Source organism: Bombyx mori, chromosome 27 (assembly GCF_030269925.1).
Source record: "Bombyx mori chromosome 27, ASM3026992v2".
NCBI lineage: Eukaryota > Metazoa > Arthropoda > Insecta > Lepidoptera > Bombycidae > Bombyx > Bombyx mori.
The window spans coordinates 5,494,412-5,515,397 of record NC_085133.1 but is presented as its reverse complement, the minus strand read 5'-3'; the positions used below and the strand labels follow the sequence as shown (position 1 = coordinate 5,515,397).

General features: G+C 37.2%; 1 protein-coding gene and 1 non-coding gene across 2 annotated transcripts in view; one reads left to right on the top strand and one right to left on the bottom strand.

Annotated features, from left to right (window-relative positions):
• Positions 1-20,986, top strand: part of LOC101740501 (polyamine-transporting ATPase 13A3) — a 59,381-nt gene continuing 38,395 nt past the window's right edge. Inside the window, exon 1 of the mRNA XM_038021050.2 lies at positions 1-214. The gene's annotated coding sequence lies outside the window, so the exon portion shown is untranslated. The remainder of the gene's footprint in view (positions 215-20,986) is intronic.
• Positions 11,060-11,148, bottom strand: TRNAI-UAU (transfer RNA isoleucine (anticodon UAU)). The gene is given in 2 exon segments: positions 11,060-11,095; positions 11,111-11,148. It is a non-coding gene; the product is annotated as a tRNA-Ile (tRNA).

The window sequence follows — 20,986 nt, the reverse complement described above, 5'->3', positions numbered from 1 at the left end:
AATATACGACCTTCTCTCCGATACGTACACGAGACACGACTCTCGCCGACGCGATAGTCCCTTGCGGCCGATCGCTACAGTTGCTCAGTGCGCGAATTTATTTGTCAAATACTACGTGAAATTACTAATTTTTTTTAGACAGAGATCAAAAATTGTATATTGTGATTGTGAATATTTCATTTGTTTTTTTGATGTGAGTTTTTGTGTGTCATACGTAAGTAGTTTTTCATGTTTCTTAGTCACAATTAAAATTGTTGATAATCCTACGGAGCTAGAAAGGGATTATAGAGATGATAGTCTTTTAAAGCATGTTCAGCTAAGCTATTTTAAAAATCAACATCTGTTTTTTTGATGGCAGAAACTATATATTTTAAATATGAATTAATCCATTCGAACATTCCTGTGTTAGTACATACCTTCGCCTTTAATTAAGTAACCAGTTTCAGTGCATTTACGTTGCGGTTAGATTTGCGCTTATACCTCAAATATTTCTATTCAAAATAGATAAACTAAAAAAATACGTCTGTACCATGAAAGCGAATAGTCTTTAAAATAATTTAACTCTATTTTTTATTACTTCTAATTATTTATAATGTGGATGGGTAGACAAGCTTACGGACCATCTGGTGTTAAGTGGTTACCGGAGCCCAGAGACATCAGCAACAACGCTGCAACCCACTTAGAGTCATGAGTTCTAATTCTCAGTTTTATAATATAGCGGCAATTCCAAGCCTTCAAACAATGCATTACTGCTCCAAGGTAGAAATAGGCAGGGTGATGGTAAACACCCGTGCGGGCTCACGAGATGCACTACCACCAATAATAAAACCAGTTAGCACTTGTGTGTGCTGATACCGGTTCTACAGACTCTCGTAACACAAATAAATCCGCTATCTGACATCTAATCATGTATATATTTATTCAAACATATTCACGCGAAACATTGATAAATGCATTTACAATAACTTTGCCTACGTCAATAAACTTTTTACAAAATTAAATGATTGCGTCGATTCGTGTAGGTACATCGATTTAAACAAAGGTAAATGCGGCCAGCGTCTCAGTTAACGCCAGTTCTTATTTTTTTCAAGTAGGTACCTAAGTCGACCTGAAGTTTCAAGGTGATCTGTTGTGTTCACGTTTTATTAATCAACAAATCAACAACATCATCATTGTTATCGAAGGTTAGGTTATTGAAAAATAAAAGGAACCTCATTTTCGTCTTGTTTTTCTCCTATTTAGTATGATTAGCAACATTTATGTTATTTAGCATTAGACCCTCTCCGTTATTCAAGGAAATTTAAATCAGTAACTCAGACATAATGAAACACTTTGTATATTTTTTTTATTTTTTTATTTTTATTTATAACTTCTTATACTGGAAAGTATAAAGGCGGACTTAATGCCATAGGCATTCTCTAACAGTCTACCTTAGGGGAGTGCAGAGATGAAGCTTGGTAAGTGTAGTGTGAAGGTGATATTACTTAAACGTATTTTCCCGATACAGAGGAAATAGCTTGTGCCACTCTCTAATGTATAGACCGGTCAATTTGTAGATCAGTCAGTACGTAAAATCGCGAACAACCAAACACACTTTCGTATTTATTATAGCAAATATAGCCGGCGTTTTCCCGGTTCATAATATAAACTGTCATAAGTGTGAATAATTATTTTTTTGCCTGAATGAAATTGCATAAAGCATTCACATTAAAACATTAGTATACAAAATATATACTTGACGACGCTACCGACGGGAAAAGTACCTATAGCCATTGATACAGCAGGACTTGGTGAGTGGATTAAAGAAAGAACAGGTATTAATATTAAAAAGAAATGCGTAAGAAGTAGTTGTGAAAGTAAACCTTAAGTAGGTCAGCTTTGTATTGATTCCGGACGAATTATGAGCAAACGGAATTTATTTTCAATCAAAAACATTATCAATAAACTTATTAACAAACCTCCAAACAAAATACCGCTCGTAACCAACCGGTCGTTGTTATATTTTTTATTTGTGCATACAAATACAAACTTGTTGAGACTATATAAAAAACACATATGTTTATAAAGTCGCTGATTTCATTTATCGAATGGTTCAAAATATCCCCACGAATCAGGTAGATGCGTTTCTAGAAACATCTACAGTGAATCATGTCAAATATGAAACAATAAACTATACAAAAAATAACTTTTATTAATAAATGAATACTAATGAATAGAAACTTTATTAATATTATTTTTATCTAGTCAAAAGCTATTTTCTTTTCTAGATACTCATAAGGATTTTGTTTTAGGTTGACCGACCAAGTACTTGAGTGAGTCGATGATACTTGATCATTATATTTGTGACTAGCGGCCTGCTCCGGCTCTGCTCGGGTCTTTAACAAAAATTTCATCGATATTTGATTTTGTTTTATTTCAAAAAATTAAAGAAATGCCACAATAAGTGATTGCGGCATAATTATAATAGTTAGACATATGCCGTGGCGACACTTTTTGTTAATAATAATGTTTTCTACAAAGTCGTAGTACATTATTTTATTCTATCATCAATAGTTTTCGCAGGGCACGCGATGTAAAGAATATTTTAGGTAATTTTTTACACCTTGGGTTACATTATTGAAGTTTTAGTACGGATCCGTAATTTTTTCAAAAAAGATTATAGCCTATGTCACTCGGGAGTAGTGTAGCTTCAAAACAGTAAAATAATTTTTCGAATTCGTTCAGTAGTTTCGGAGTTTATTCAATACAAACAAACAAACAAATCTTTCCTCTTTGTAATATTAGTATAGATTTGGATAACTTCAAACTAAAATTGAAGTTTTAGAACGGCACGACAATATGTTCTTGAGAGTGAAATCACACCTAGCTTTGTTTACATAATCATTTTAAAGTAAAAAATCGTGACAAATTTCAGTGACAAGGATGATTTTGAAATTATTAAAATTTAAAATGTGTCAAATAGTCCGGGTATATAACTACATATTTCTACCTACATATGCCTGCCGAAGCAATCATTAATTTTGGCTTGAAGGGTAAGGAACGGATTTTAATTCAAATTTATTTATCTAGTATAACGCAGTTAGACGCAGCTTCAGCCGCATGCTCAAGGAAAAGTGTCAGTATAGTTTGCCAGCCAAATGAGACTTTTTTTTCGGGATAAGGATAGCACTCTCCAGACCTAATACTATGACTTTTTTTAAATAATGTCAAGCCGTTGCTTCGTGTCGAGGTGAAAGACGGACAAACAAATACATTTTCACATTTATAATATTAGTGTGGATTACCCTACAGGACAATGACTTTTGCGAGCTGTTCCAAGAACATTCCATTAGTGCATTCGTGATCAAAGAGAACCGCTTTGTAATGAAATGTGGCAGGACTGCAACATTTCGTTTGCGCTTTGTTTATCTTAGATGGGTGGACGAGCTCACAGCCCACCTGGTGTTAAGTGGTTACTGGAGCCCATAGACATCTACAACGTAAATGCGCCACCCACCTTGAGATATAAGTTCTAAGGTCTCAGTATAGTTACAAAGGCTGCCCCACCCTTCAAACCGAAACGCATTACCGCTTCACGGCAGAAATAGGCCGCGTGGTGGTACCTACCCGTGCGGACTCACAAGAGGTCCTACCACCAGTAAGGGACAGTGTTGGACTAATAATAAATACATTTTAATGGTTGGCCGTTCTATTAAATTGTTTATGTCACTAGGAGGCTTCCGACTTGGGGCATTTGTCCGTCCGTGACCTATTGGGTACGACGTCCGGTGAACATATCGGGCGCGACCATGAATACCAGCTGTACCATTGTCATGTAAACAGTTTTGTTCACTAATAGCTTTCACTAAATCTATACAAATAAATAAAATTGGAGTGTCTGTTTGTAATATTAAATAACAGCTTTTTACTAAATGCATATGTATGTATACACGGTACATACACCAAAAGTGTATTTTTTTTTAATTTTCGTCTTTCTATCTGTCGGTCGGTCTGTCTGTTTGTTTCGGCTAATCTCTGGAACTGCTGGACCAATTTTTACGGGACTTTCACTGATAGGTAGCTGATAATATAAGGATATAGATTAACTTCGCCTCGCAACATTAACCGCGGTACGACAATAACCGCGGGTAGAGCCGCGGGGTTCAGCTAGTAAATAATTCATTATTTTTTTATGCAGGCGTTGGTACCATCATTCAACTTGCATATTACTTTTGGGTGGTGCAAAAAACTTAGATGCCTCTCAAACACCTCATCACCTACTTAAAAGGGTGACTGACGGCAATCGTCTTGCGATATCTGTGAGCCCCGGAACCACATAATATCAATTGGGCCATTTGCATGTTTTTGCGAATAGAAAACATTTTTCTGGAAAAAAAATTAGTAATAACTATTTTGTACGTAATACGAAATGTGCTTATTTATCATTATGTCATACGTAACAATGAAAACTAATGACTCATAGTTAAAACTTAATTATAGCACATTTGAAAATCTATTATTTTAGTTTCTTAAGCAGCTCTGGTGAAGTCTTATTACAAATTTCTGCAAGATATTATGTTAAAAGTATGACTAGTTTCATCGTAATGGTTGTATAAAAAAGAGTAATTAAATATTAAAATAAATTTCAGAATTCGTTCTACAGAGTTTGTGTAATACAAATACGCTTGTATTTTATTATTTTTTAATTATTGAGTAGTTCATTTATTCACATACAGGCATCATGAAGAGAGTATGTTTCTAGATATAACTTAGAATTTTCTAGCACTGAAACAAATATCCATCTTCGATGTTTTTTCAGCTTTGCGACGCGACGTAGGTAATTCTTTAACCAAAGTTAGTTTGAGGACTTAGCTGCAAGAGCTCAATGTGCATTACCCATGTCCATAAATACTGGTAAATAAGAGTTAAACTCAGCCATTTCGATTAAAATTACTTTGGTTTAGAGCAAAGTAAGAACAATGTTTTATAAACTATGAAACCCATTGCGATATCGAGTTGTTGTTGAATTCCCTTAGATGTTATCAATAATACGTTGAGTTATTTAGTTAAATGTAGAAGCGGAACACAGATTCGATTTAATCAAATAATGTGAGGTAGTTTGAAGTCGTCGTGGCCTAAAGGATAAGACGTCCGGTGCAATCGTATCTAGCGATGCACTGGTGTTCGAATCCCGCAGGCGGGTACCAATTTTTCTAATGCAATACGTACTTAACAAATGTTCACGATTGACTTCCACGGTGAAGGAATAACATAGTGTAATAAAAATCAAACTGCAAAATTATAATTTGCGTAAATGATGGTATACCACCCCGTCTATTTCTGCCGTGAAGCAGTAATGCGTTTCGGTTTGAAGGGTGCCGTTGTAATTATACTGAGACCCTAGAACTTATATCTCAAGGTGGGTGGCGCATCTACGTTGTAGATGTCTATGGGCTCCAGTAACCACTTAGCACCAGATGGGCTGTGAGCTCGTCCACCCATCTAAGCAATAAAAAAACGGTAGTTATTTCGTGATCGTTCGTGACCACGAGAACTGTAAACTATTCGAAAAGTCCATTAATATTATAGGTTAAACAGTAAAATTTTAATTATATTTACGACTCACAAAAACCGAATAAAATACAAGTATCTTAAAAATATAACTAATAGTAATAACGTATTTTCATTAGTTTCTCAAAGATAATTCGCTGTGTACGTATATGTAACTTTCCAGTCAAATTCATTTCGGGGAACACAGAAGGGGACCTCCCTATTTTAAGTGTTAAAACCAAATTGTATGTAGTTAGATAATATTTAACAGAACGAGACGAGAGCTACAAATCTACTCGAATCTAAACAAGAATGTTTTTCCTATCTTTTTCGTCAGCACAATAATTTTTACTGTGTTCCGGTATGGAGAATGAGATAATCTTTGTACTGTGGTATTATGACCTTATAGAATATGCATCTTTGTAGATTGTTTTTTCTTTAATTACCGTAATCATGTAGCCAGAGCGATGGCTTATTTGTATATTATATTTTATATGTACACGCTATATTACGTCTCCTGAATCTTAAAAAAAAATCCTTGAAACATATTTTAGCTACAATTTGCGCAAGTAACTGCATTGCATTATTGTCTTGTAGATTATCAGCAATTAGCATGGTGATTATTAGCTATTGAAACGAAACGAAGTGAATTTAATACCAGTATTCATTTTCCAGTTTTTATATTTATTATGTAAGACTTGCAAAGAGCTCACGGCCTATCTTCTTCTTCTTCTTAGTCGAATACTTCATTGCTGAAGGTCGTGTCCTTGAAAGCCCTTCGTGGCTCTTTGTACCCTCAGCTCACGGCCTATCTGAAGACGTAAAACTCGCCAGTTCTGAAAACAGTATCGGAAGACCACAAAAAAAAATCGTTTCTTCTGGATCTTACTCTTTATCATCAATCCATATAAATATTGCTGTGCGTTACTGAATAATTCATTTGAATGTGATGAAACTTGGTGCAGCTTTTGTTAGCATTTCAGAAAAGGTTAGTTTTTGTTAAAATCATCAGACGTCCGAAACAATCTGCATAATGAGAAAATATTCGAGCGAACCGTACCTTTTGTTTTAATACTTTTTTTTTTAGAAAAACATATCTATAAAAATACTAAAACATTGTGTTGTTTAAAGAATTTAATCAACATTGATGTTGCTTGTTTTAAAAATGGTTTCTTTAAATGTGCCATCCACATTTATTATTGTCACAACAAGACAGCTTCAAATGTGCAATTCACAGGTAAATTGCCGGTGACCAGTTTAAGAGCAATTTAAAATGATTCCATCATTACGATTACGTTCCACGTGTTTTTTGATCTCACCTTTATCTTTAATGGTTGTCAGATAACCCGTACAAGGTACTTGGTAATGGCGGTACTTCTTAAGTACGTACATACCACATGTATGCATCAGAGTTTTAGTCTTTTAAGTTTATTCTGTTATTTTATCGAAGTATTTTTTTTTTTTTATTGCTTTTGTAGGCAGACGAGCATACGGCCCACCTGATGGTGAGTGGTTACCGTCGCCCATGGACTTCAGCAATGCCAAGGGCAGAGCCAAGCCGCTGCCTACCGCTTAATACTCTCCACAAGCCTCGTTTGAAGAAGGAGTTAAAACAATCTTCTTGATGGTAAGTAATGTCGTGGGCATTACTAGGTCCTAGCATATCGCAAAGTACTTTCTTTATGTTTCTTTTGCGAAGGTTTTATAATGAGGTTAAAGCAAATAGAGTGACAGCTACGGACTAAAACAGCATATTAAGTTAAATCGCAATATAGATCGTAAAAATATTATTTAATCAAATCTGATTGGGTGTAAAGCGGCAGCCCTATCGCTTCGAAACCTTAGCAGACGAGCTCATCGCTTATCAGATTTCAAGAGTACACCGGAGAATATAGACAGAACAACATCGTCCATTCTGAGATATTATGTTGAGATATTGCAAAAACAACGATACTTCTCAATCAATCGGTTTATTTGACGTTAATTTCATTATCATGTCCGCTGAGTTTGTTTCGCCGGTTCTTCCCAGGACTGTGGCTTTTTTTGGAACCGGTGGTAGAGTTAACATTTTCATTTATATTTTGACATTCAACAAGTGTGTTATGCTGACATCCAAGTTGAAATAAATGATTTTGAATTTGAATTTGAATTTGAATTAGGATAGAGTTTTTTTTTTCCTACCTTAGCTGGTGGTCTTGTGAGACCGTATCAGCGTCACCGGGCTAGTAATTGAGCTCACGGGGCTCAAACCTGACGTAGTTGGTAACACGAACCCTAGCAAGAGCCGTGCTTCGCAGAATCTACCACTAGATCGGAAACGCGACCCACTGAGAAGATCCGGCGAGAAACTCAGTGGGCTGTGTCTGTGGATTAATTTACTCGCCGAGCCCTTCCTCGCAAGCGACGGGTTGGAGGAGAACGATGACGGGTGCTTGGGGTACCTAAAAGCATCGTTAGTAGATCGGGAGGATCCGAGATGACGTGTTTTGGGTGACGTCGACTGCTTACTATTCGGTCTGCAGGATCGGGAATGTAGTTACGGGCGACCACGATGAGAGGGTTCTCGTGTCGTACTGCTTTATCGAAATGACGCATTGATGCCGATTGTAAATACATTTTGATAGACTTTAGGTCCAAGTCGTCGTGAAGGTCGATGTTCCTGACGAACCACGGGGCTCCGACGGCTATCCTGCAAAAACGGGCTTGAATGATTTGAAAGGGTTTCAAGTTAGTAAGTTGCGAGGCAAGGTATGCGAAAGAAGGCCCAGAGGCAGAAGCCCAATGCGCTGGTCGGACCAGATACGCTCCACTCTCAATACTTCAGTCCACGTTGCTATACACACAGCCGAGTGTAGGCAGGAACGGCGCAGGATAATTAATACAGGAGAAAGTTGTTAGAAAAGGTCACGACCCTCAGCATTGAGGATCATCGACGCAAGGAGGAATATGAAGGACATAAATTTGTGAAAACTGCTTTCGCCCTACGAGTTGAACCTTGACTTTACTCTGACAATAACCTGAAGTGTCAACAGCTGTGCAAAGCTGTCTACGTCACGATACGAACGAATAAAACAAACACACGGATTTTTTATATTAAAAGACTGTATAACTTCATAGTTTCATTTGGTGGTTAAGCATTCTTTAACTGCTGTGACGTCATATCAGAAAATCGTTCGCAGATTCTGCTCTATCTAAAGTAGAGATGCTGATAATCGCGAAAAACGTTTCTAGCGTTTCCTGAAAAGATATTAGGATAAATGTTTTGATATCATCCGATGGTGCTCGTGATTGTAATGAATTATGTTAAACTGTAGAATAAAAAATAAAAAAGATGAATCACGAGGTATATGATTTATAACAGGCGTGTGGGGCGTCCTCCAACCAGGTGTACTGACGACTTAGTGCGCACGGCGGGAAGTCGTTGGATGCGGGAGGCGGAAGACCGCATTATGTGGAAGGCATTGGGGAAGGCCTATGTCCAGCAGTGGTCAGATAAAGGCTGATGATGATGATGATGTGTGTGTCAATTGCCCGTTATCCGTTCTAATTTAAACCTGTTACTATATTCGTATAAAACATCGTATGGATCAATTTAAATACTATTAAGGTTCATTTCATTATTGTGTGATTAAAAATTAGTAGTTAGGTAATTTTTTGGAACGAAGTTCCTTATCGCGCGTTGTGGATGGGGGCTAGACGGAAAAAATTCTTACGAAAAGTTGTCACGACACTTTTTAGATCCGTCATTCTGACCAATCAACGTGTAGGCGCTTATCGCGTGACATTGCTCGTATCCGATTGGTCCGCGTAATGAGTACAGTTTCTCGAGATAGCGTTTCAACAATAGTAATTTAGTTCATAGTATTGTTTTTTTTTTCTTCATAATGCCGTAATTTATTATTATAACTTAAAAAAAATATTACAATTCCTTCACTAATTAATCGAAAGGAACTTCGTTCCATCCGGGTGTCCCTTGACACCTCTGAAGTTTTTTATTTTTTTATTCTTTAATTTGCACTTTATTTATCTATATAGGTACTAAAAGTGTAACGTCGGTTATCGCATTATGAAATCGACTTAAAACAAGAGTGCACTTGACCTACTCATGGTACCAGTAAGAATTCAACTGTTCGAACCGATATAAGAGTAAGAATGTGACAATTTATTATGCACCTCGATATTTTTTTATTGCTACGCGGATGGACGAGCTCACAGCCCACCTGGTGTTAAGTGGTTACTGGAGCGCATAGACATCTACAACGTAAATGCGCCACCCACCTTGAGATATAAGTTCTAAGGTCTCAGTGTAGTAACAACGGCTGCCCCACTCTTCAAACCGAAACACATTACTGCTTCACAGTAGAAATAGGCAAGGTGGTGGTACCTACCCGCGCGGACTCACAAGAGGTCCTACCAGTGATTACGCAAATTATAATTTTGCGGGTTTGATTTTTATTACACGATGTTATTCCTTCACCGTGGAAGTCAATCGTGAACATTTATTGTTGAGTACGTATTTCATTAGAAAAATTAGTACCCGTCTACGGGATTCACACGAGGTCCTACCCACCAGTAAGATGAATTTTGAGTAAATTAGATGAATTTGTTACCGTCTTTATTAAGATGAAGAACATATTTCACGTAACTTTATTAAAGAACACCTTTAGTATCAATAGTAGTGTAGTAAGTAAACCGTCTTATGTGCTCGCATAGGTTAGTACCACTGCCCTGCTTATTTCTGTCGCGAAGCGGAAATGCATTGAGGCTTGAAACTTCGGACAGCCGATATGCTATGCAACGAAGCGATCTTACAATTTTTTCCACTACCTATACGCTGGTAGCCTAAGAGGATATTCCAATTACTGACGGGTAAGTGAGCTCAGGAGCTCATCCTGAGAGAATTTACTAGCACTAGCCCTAGACCTGGTAGTGCTTCGTTGAACCTAGCACCGGATCGAAATTACGACCCCTGTGGAAGATCCGGGATGAAACTTAGTAGGTTGTGTTTGTGGGTTAAGTTGCACTTCGAACCCTTCATTGCATTCGACGAGAATTGGTGCTTGGAGAGCCTAAAATCATGGAGAGTGGATCCGGAGGATCAGAAATTACTTGTTTAGGACGACGGTCGGGTATGTAATTAGAGGCAGCCACGATAAGCGGGTTATTTTAGACGGCCGTCTGGTGTAGTGGTAAGTGACATGGTCACTACACAAGGGGGTCGCGGGTTCGAATCCCGCCAAGGGAAGATATTTGTATGATGAATATAAATGTCTTTTCCAGGGTTATGGATGTATATTAAATATATGTATGTGTATAATAAAAATATTACATTTATTTCCGTTATCTGGTACCTGTAACACAAGTTCTTTACAAACTTACCACGGGACCAGTTAACGTGGCGTGATTGTTAGTAAATATTTATTTATTATTTATTTATTTATTGATTTATTTAGTAATTATGCAAACATATAAATTTAGCTAAGTTTAATCCTCTAATTATTCATAGCACAGCTTAAATGTGCAAAACTATTGCTCCAGGTGAGGTTCGAACTCACAACCCCGGCATGACTCCGTACTGTCTTATAAGTACCGTGCGCTAACCAATTGCGCCACTGGAGCTCTGGCGTCTCTTACTTATATGCTTACATCATTGGACTGGTGGTCGTGCTTTTTTTAATCTTACAGTACAGAAAAGCAGTATTTATCATGGATGTCATCTGTTCCAACAGCTGAAGTATTTTAAGTTATTTTTCGAGGAGTTCTTACAAATGAGACGTTCCGAGGCTTCTTCACGAGAAAAATAAAAACAATTTAACAATTATAAAACCGTTGTATGCATCAGTAGTTTCAGTGTTACAGCCAAGCAGCCGTCGAAGAGCTAAGATTCTTTAGACCTAGTTTTTATTTAAAAGATTTAATGATTTTTTTGGTATTTTATTTCTATAGATGAGCTTGCTGGCACGCGCTTTTGGAGCACAATCTTTGAAGATATGTGAAAAAAAAAGAATTTATTTTTTTATTGCTTAGATGGGTGAACAAGCTCACAGCCCACCTGGTGTTAAGTGTTTACTGGAGCCCATAGACATCCACAACGTAAATGCGCCACCCAACTTGAGATATAAGTTCTAAGGTCTCAAGTATAGTTACAACGGCTGCCCCACCCTTCAAACCGAAACGCATTACTGCTTCACGGCAGAAATAGGCGGGGTGGTGGTACCTACCCGTGCGGACTCACAAGAGGTCCTACCACCAGTAAATTTTGTAGATGAACTTGCTGGCACGCGCTTTCTGATAACAATCTTTGAAGATATGTGAAAAAAAAAACAAGCAAACATAAACGTAGTATTATAATAATATTTCCTTTCATGTAATCTTTTAAATACCATTTAATTATATTATAAATCCTTGTCATTGATGTTGAGGTGCATTTGTTGCTACATTTATGTTATTCTGTTAGTGTTTTGATGAGTAAATAGTAATTATTATTATTATTATCAGGTAAATAACCTTAAGATAAATAAGGAAAATGCTTAACAATGACCTTACCTTCGTATCTTAAGCTTTGACTTTTAGATTTCTACGAATTAAATGCAATTTCTGATAAGTTGCAGACAAAAATATGTGAATACTGATTTTCATATTAAATGTTACTATACAACTTTTCAATTATTTTTTTATTGCTTGGATGTGTGGACGAGCTTACAGCCGACCTGGTGTTAAGTAGTTACGGGAGTCCATAGAGATCTACAACGTAAATGCCGCCACCCACCTTAAGATATGAGAGTTCTAAGGTCTCAGTATAGTTACAACGGCTGCCCCACCCTACAAGCCGAAACGCATAACTGCTTCACGGCAGAAATAGGAGGATCCTACCCGTGCGGACTCACAAGAGGTCCTACCACCTATTCAAATGAATGTTTGATCCAATTGTGTTATAATGAAACCGATGTAATGAAACTAAAACAAAACGAGTATAAGGATTCTAATCTACAATCTTAGATTCTTACCAAATACCTAAATGTTTTTCCTATAACAAAATAATCAATACTTATTTATAGGTAACAAAGAAGCAGATCGACATGGTTTTTTGCCATGCTTAAGGTCAGCAGATAAACAGGCTTTTAAGCCGTAAAAACTATACGTTGCTTATTTTAAACAAAACAAAATGCGCATTTGAAACCGCGACATGCACTCATCGAATTCGTGTGAAGCACAATTAACACGCGAAATATTAAATGCAATAAAACATATACATAGGCTGAATTATGTCTACGATTGTCGAAATCTTATCCTTAAAGACTATATGAAATATACATCGAAACTTTAGTAATGTGTGACCGCGAAAAGTATTTGAAAACAGAAAATAGAAGTTATCCAACACGAAAAACGGTCAAGTATTTTATAATCAAGTACTTTTATTGTTTTTACCAGCTTGTCCTCTACCCCGAACCGATCTACGGATTTATTAATAGACTAGCGACCCGCCCTCGCTTCGCTTCGGAAGCATTGAATTTTATTATTAATAGCTGAGTCTCGCGATGTTACCCGCGGCTATTGTCGTACCGCGAGTGAAGCCGCGGGGCGAAGCTAGTTTAAAAAAAGTAGCCTAAGTTACTCCTTATATCATCAGCAACCTGTCAGTGAAAGTCTCGTCAAAATCGGTCCAGTCGTTCCAGAGATTAGCCGGAACAAACAGACAGACAGACAGACAAAAATTGTAAAAAATGTTATTTTGGTGTATTCACCGTATATATATTCATATGCATGTAGTAAAAAGCGATTATTTCAATATTACAAACAGACACTCCAATTTTATTTATATGTATAGAAGAGATATGAATGATTGACACATCAAATGATCGTAGTACGCTCGTACTCCCTGACATCTAAATGGAGGGACGTCCTGATGCCAAGACCTTGATGTCCCCTACACCTTGACGCTTTCGGAATCATGTCATTGTAATATATTGCAAATATATTTATTTTGACATGTGAATGCCGTCAAACTAAATCTTTAAACCGAGTTAATTTTTTGAATTATATCAGAATTTTTTATTTATGTATTTATAGGGCAGTTATGTATTGCGTACAACACAAAATGTACTACATTTTTTGAATAGCTATATAAAATAACCTACCACTCAAAGGTCAATGTGAGTTTTAGTTTTAATTTTACAGGTTCTCATTGTTCAATATTATTGTTAGCGAGTTGGATTTGTTTATCGAGAATTTCATATTGATTCAGTTTATTGGTTTCAAGCAAAGTACAAAATAAACCGAAGATAAATCGGAGCTGTGAACGTTTTCTTGAGCTGAAAATGGAATAACAAACTATAAACCATATACATGTTGCAAATGATGTGACAAAAAAAACCAGCAGCGTAACGACAAGTTATTTTATTTGTGCGAGAAAGCAGAAAGCAGGTAGAATTTTTTTTTATTTTTTATTGCTTGGATGGGTGGACGAGCTCACAGCCCACCTGGTGTTAAGTGGTTACTGGAGCCCATAGACATCTACAACGTAAGTGCGCCACCCACCTTGAGATAGAAGTTCTAAGGTCTCAAGTATAGTTACAACGGTTACACCCTTCAAACCGAAACGCATTATTGCTTCACGGCAGAAACAGGCATGGTGGTGGTACCTACCTGCGCGGACTCATAAAAGGTCCTACCACCAATTGGCTGGCATGGCTTGTTTTATTAACACTATCCCCCCATCGTTGGCTTTGGCTAGCGGCAGCGGCGGAAGGGGGTGTTTTAACATGGCTTGGCGGCTTGGTTGGCGGCAGGGCATGACAGCTAACGTCACGTCCGTTACATACATTTGCTAACTCAGGCCTAAGTACTTGCCGTTCAGTATTTCATAAAGCCGCAATCGTAAACGAAGGTAGGTCGCGGACGCCTTTCACGTCGCATGAGATTATTGACCCCGCGTATGAGCTAACTATATTTCGTAATACATAGCATGCAGTACAAAGTGATAATTCACCTTAAATTTTCGATCGCGACAGTTTTTAACTTACCGAATCTTCTTATATAGTAGGTATAAATATGTATAATAAACATTTCAACACACAAAATTATGTTCGACACAAAATAGCGTAACAACTAATTCAATAAATTTCATGCTATAGTAAAACATTAGGCATTACGTAAAATTTGCAAAGTAAAAAAATTATGACGAATCTCTCTTTGTCTCTATTTCACGGAATATACAAAAGAATATAAGTTTGCGTTGATACATAATAATATTTTCCATAATTGTGTCTGCACGACTAATTCGAAGCACGCTTCATCCAAATTACTAAACATGCGTTGCATTTTAAGGAAACATTGTTAATATTTTATGCAATTAGAAAATTATCAACAGAGCGAGCGTGTGTAATAGTTGCCACAAATTTTCAGAGTTTGCTTTTAATACAATGTATCTTACTTGCGAGTAATGAAGATATCTAAAATTTTATGCAAGATAGAGGATCTTACGGAGGGCCGACTTTACCTATCCCAACACCCGGAATAGCACCCTTAATGTTAATTTTACTTAGATTAGTATTCAAATCGAGAGTGTTGCTAACACGAACCCTAGCAAGAGCCGTGCTACGCAGAATCTACCACCGGATCGGAACGAGACCCACTGAGAAGATTCGGCGAGAAACTCAGTGGGCTGGGTCTTATAAACAATTCCTTAAGTTATCCTTTCAAACCAAATCAAATCAAATAAAAAAAAAAAAAATTTTATTTGATTTGCTTGATGATAAAAAATATGTGGTTAATAAACATAGATAATAGACTTAATATTTAAATTAATAAAATTGGACGAAAGTGTAGTTTGCTGCATTGATGCGCGTGCACAACACAGGGACCAATTACAACTGACGACAAGTGACGCGACGCGTGAAGATTCAATCATGTAATTGATATGGCCGACGCCACCTTCGGTCTTACCTCCAAACAGACCCAAAAATGCCCTTCTGCGCATGTCAAGGCAGAGCTCACGACTTGTGCCGATTACTATACATATATAATTAGTATATCCTGGGCGACTATTTCCCCGTATAACTTCTGTTCGCAGTACTTTGATCAGAGAAGATTATTTAACTTTTTTATTTATTTAAGATTTAAGCTTCAAGAGTTAGCATTCACGTGCAATCGTTGCTATCTTTTTTTAAGTATTGCATCTAAAGGAATACTCTTGCAGGGACGATATCTCTTTCTGTTGTTAAGGCACTTTTGAAAATACTCACATACAATATCGGTTTTCTTTCAACGTAATTCCAACTAAATTAAAAACTATTAACTTTAAAATTTGCATACCTGTTAAGGTCAGACTACAATTTATTACTTTGACCCAATATGTTGCCCGTAATCCTTCACGAAGATAATAAAAAATAAGATAATTTAAATTTTCAGTACATCCAGTTAATAAGCCGGATCATAGTTTTGAAACTATACAAATAAAACAGGTATAAAATTTCTTTAGTCGTTACAAAAAAAAAAAAAATATTCCTTAACAACTAAAACCTCTTTTAATGTTAATTGTAATCTTATACTGTAAACAAAACAGACTAATAATGTAGGAAGCGTTCGCCTCATCAAGGACATAACTTAACCCACATTCCAAATTTTATGGTCGCTTAATAACATTACCATTGCGCAAATAGAACAGTCGTTGTAACAAACCAAGGTAGGTTGGGCCCTACATAGACATATTATATCAACTAAGTCTCTATTTGTTAGCTAGTTACATCGTTAAAAGAAATTGTGCTAAAGCAATGTTAAAACTAGTAGTCTAAGTAACTCTTTCTCGCAAATACCAATAACTCAAAAATATACATAATTAATTTACAAATAGTATATAAAGTCAATTTATTTTTGCTTTTGTGTCACAGTATTTAGGTTCTGTAAATGTAAAGTCTTTGTATTTAATTAGATTCACCTTAATTTAAATCCAAAATCGTTTTGTAATTTTTTGATTAGGGTTGTACCTACATGCTTAGCGGCCTTAGTTGTACCTACATGCTTAGCGGCCTTCGAGGTTACTATTATTGATCGAAGTTAGCGGCAGAAAAAAGCGAGATTAATAACCACGAGACCTCGCAACGTGCCTTTGGATATAATTTTTAAAATGACTGATTATGTCAAAGGAATAGTAACTCGAAGAAGTCCGTATAGTTTATGTATAAATTTCGATCATGTAGTCTTCTAGTCTTAGACGTAATTCATTAAGAGTGTGGGAGGCTTAAACGACGAAGGGAAAGATCTTCCACCGAGTGGATGATATTACTCAGTAGACCGACGGTCCAAATGTTGTTGTTCGGAACTTGTATATAGGTAAGCTTATTATGATAATGTCGTAAGCGAGATTCAAGCATGTATCGTATGATGGCTACCGCCACAAGAGTGAAAACGACGAAAAACAATTAAGAATAAATTGATCGATTATCCCAAACGGCAGTAGCAATTAAAACGTCACAGCTACCCGTAATTATCTCTAGTTACTTCCCAGACCAGTTACGTCCGGTCTATTTGAATCTGTATGAAAAATGTGTTTGAAGGAATAATGAATTGAATTCAATCAGGTGGTCGATAATCGCAGGTTTTGACTGCGTTCCGGTCGTGCCTTCATACATTGTCCTGTGGCCTTCAGTCTTCTGTGAATAATTGGTGCATGACGTGCTATTGGTGGCATTCAATTGTCACAGATTACTAAGGGGTTCATAAGTACATCCAGACAAGGGAGATTCACTTTGAAGCTTCTATGTAGAATCTTCTTCTATCTTTCAGCCCTCAAACTTCCACAGCTGGACATAGGTTTTTTTCCCTACGACGAATCGACGATAACCTTAGAGGGTTATGCCAGCGTCACCGAGCGAGTAGATGAGCTCACGGGTCTCAAGCCTGACGTTGTTGCTAACACGAACCCTAGTAAGAGCAGTGCTTCGCAGAATCTACCAGCGGATCGGAAATGCGACCCACTAAAAAGATCCGGTGGGAAACTCAGTGGGCTGTGTCTGTGGGTTAATTTACTCGCCGAGCACTTTGTCGCAAGGGACGGGTTCGGCGAAGACAGTGATCGGTGCTTGAGGTACCTAAAAGCACCGATAAGGGATCGAGAGGATCCGAAATGACGTGTTTAAGGCGACATCGACTGTTTACCATTCGGTCCACAGTATCAGGTATGTAGTTACCGGCGGCCTCGACAAGAGGATTTTCGTGATGCGCCGCTTTCTCGAAACGGCGCACTGATGCCGACTGAAGATACTTACTGATGTAGTCCAGCTCCATACCATGGTAGAGATCCACGTCTTTCACGAAACACGATTTTCCGACGGCTATCCAGCAAAAACGGAATTGGATGATTTGAAGGGGTGTCAAATTAGTGCGGGCCGCCTGAGCGAACACTACGCTTGTATAGGTCATGACCGGTTTTGTAGTGTCACCTTATTAAAAGGGACAATTTACTTCACTTGCAAATCATCGATAGAGTGCCAACATCGACTTATATTCAAGCTTCTCGTTTTTAACAGCAGGATTACGATGTCTCAAATAAATGTTGAGGGTGTATATTATATTTTCAAATCAATACATTTCCAATTTGTTATATGTTCGAAAATTTACAATGAAAGCGTTCAAAAATCTTGATGTGTTAAAATGTCAAGCTCTTTGCTTACGATATAGGTACTTTGAATATAAGCCGTTGAATTATAAAGAAATCCAAAATAATGAAACTCAAAGATTTTCGAAAACTTAATTCACTTCGCTTTTTTACTTTTGGTTCACAATAGTGAAATACAATGAAATATGTTTTCAAGAAATTTCACGGAGATCTCTGGTTTGGTCATTCAAGTGATTTACGAGTTCCTTATTTTACTGAACGGTACAAAGAAATGCACGGAGAAGTGAATTTCCAGACATTCAGTCAGTTTTACTTTAAGATTTAAAAAGCACTTAAGTCATTTTTTACATATTCAGAAGTACCCAAACACGTTGCATTTTCGCACGACAAAGACTTCTCTCTCCATAAATTAGGTTTCTTTTTATAGCTCAGCTCACGGCCCACCTGGTATTAAATTATCAGAGCTCATGGATATAAATGCCGCGCTCCACCTTGAGACCTTGGTTTATATTCTCAATCTAACTAATTCTCATTACGGTCTAATTTTTTACATGATTTTATTCATTCACCGTGGAATTCATTCGTGAACATTTGTTAAATATGTACGTAATTCAGCAGAAAAATGGATACTTGCTTGCATGTGAGATTTGAACACCGGCATACTCGCAAGACCACTGGTGGTAGGACCTCTTGTGAGTTCGCACGGGTAGGTACCACTACCCCACCTATTTCTGCCGTGAAGCAGTAATGTGTTTCGATTTGAAGGGTGGGGCAGCCGTTGTGACCATACTGAGACTTTAGAACTTATATCTTAAGGTGGATGGCGCACTGATGTTGTAGATGTCTATGGGTTCCAGTAACCACTTTACACTAGGTGGGCTGTGAGCTCCTCCACCCATCTCAGCAATAAAAAAAAAACTTCAGAGGTGTCAAGGGACACCCGGATGGAACGAAGTTCCTTTCGATTAATTAGTGAAGGAATTGTAATATTTTTTTAAAGTTATAATAATAAATTACGGCATTATGAAGAAGAAAAACACAATACTATGAACTAAATTACTATTGTTGAAACGCTATCTCGAGAAACTGTACTCATTACGCGGACCAATCGGATACGAGCAATGTCACGCGATAAGCGCCTACACGTTGATTGGTCAGAATGACGGATCTAAAAAGTGTCGTGACAACTTTTCGTAAGAATTTTTTCCGTCTAGCCCCCTTTCACAACGCGCGATAAGGAACTTCGTTCCAAAAATAAATCCATTTTATTACCATAGAATACAAGCAGTTTATAAAAACGCAAACGATCTAAGCATAGGTAACGTGGGCCCAATATGTCACTTTCAAAGGTTAAAACAATTAAATCATCCTGCAAGCTATTGCATGCATTAATATTTTAAGCCGATTTAACGAGGAAAATAGCAGTTTCAATCGTTACGAGGTTAACAACTGAGTTTTAACATTGAAATGTTCGATGGGTTTTCTTAGTTCATTGAATTCGACGATTAAATATTTATTGAAATAGGTGCTTATTATTTGGTAGGCATATGTCAGGCATAGTGTATTTTGATATAGAACGTTCTCGCGAAATATTCATTGCGCTTTCTTATTTCCGCGCAAATTTTTATTAAATAAAGTTATAATTTGCGTGATAACTGGTGGTAGGACCTCTTGTGAGTCCGCACGGGTAGGTACCACCACCCTGCCTGTTTCTTCTGTGAAGCAGTAATGCGTTTCGCTTTGAAGGGTGGGGCATCCGGCATACTGAGACCTTAGAACTTATATCTCAAGGTGGGTGGGGCTTTACGTTAGATGTCTATGGGCTCCAGTAACCACTTAACATGGCTGTGAGCTCGTCCGCCTATCTAAGAAATAACAAAAAAAATCCTGAGATATTAAAACTCAGTGGGGGTGATAAAATAAATCGAATTGGTGTAAAATATTACACAAAGTAGGTTGCGAGTCAAACGGAGCTTTCTAAATCCAGTATCCGCTTGTTTTAGTCCTGGACTATTAATAAATAAAATTAATGAACAGAAACGGCCGTCTGGTGCAGTGGTAAGTGACATGGTCACTACACAAAGAGGTCGCGGCTTCGAATCCAGCCAAGGGAAGATATTTGTATAATAAATATTATAATAGTCTTTTCCAGGGTTATGGATGTTTATTAAATGATGTTTATAATGTGTATGTATAAAAATCTTACATTTATTTCCGTTATCTGGTACCTGTAACACAAGTTCTTTACGAACTTATCACGGGACCAGTTAACGTGGCGTGACTGTTAAGAAATATTTATTATTTATTTATTTATTTAAACTGGACTTCCTTCAACGTTAAGTATGTTAATAAAAAAGCGGTGACAGATGTTAGGTACCCACTGAGTTTCTCGCCGGATCTTCTCAATGGGTCGCGATTCCGATCCGGTCGGTAGTAGATTCAGCGAAGCAATGCTTATTGCTTCGCGCTTATTGCTTATAAGCAATGCTTATTGCTTAATTGTTAAGGCTACACATTGTGAATATCTGTGAACACGTCGTTGTTCATTTGATTACGAAAATTCATACATGCCCGTAAGGTTTAGGCCCAGCACAGAATCACTCGACACCCACCGTCCTATTCATTAGACTACGACAACTTCAAGAAAAAAGTTCCACTATACTTAGGTATTCAACGACACAACAACATGTTTCAACATTAATATTATCTTTGGATCTTCGTCACGTAAGAGAGAAAGTTGTTAAAGTTTGTGAGAGTATTTTATTTGAATACTTGTTGTACCCGTGGTTTCATGTGCTTAAAGAATAGAAACAAAAAAAATAAGGTACTAGAGTTGGAAGT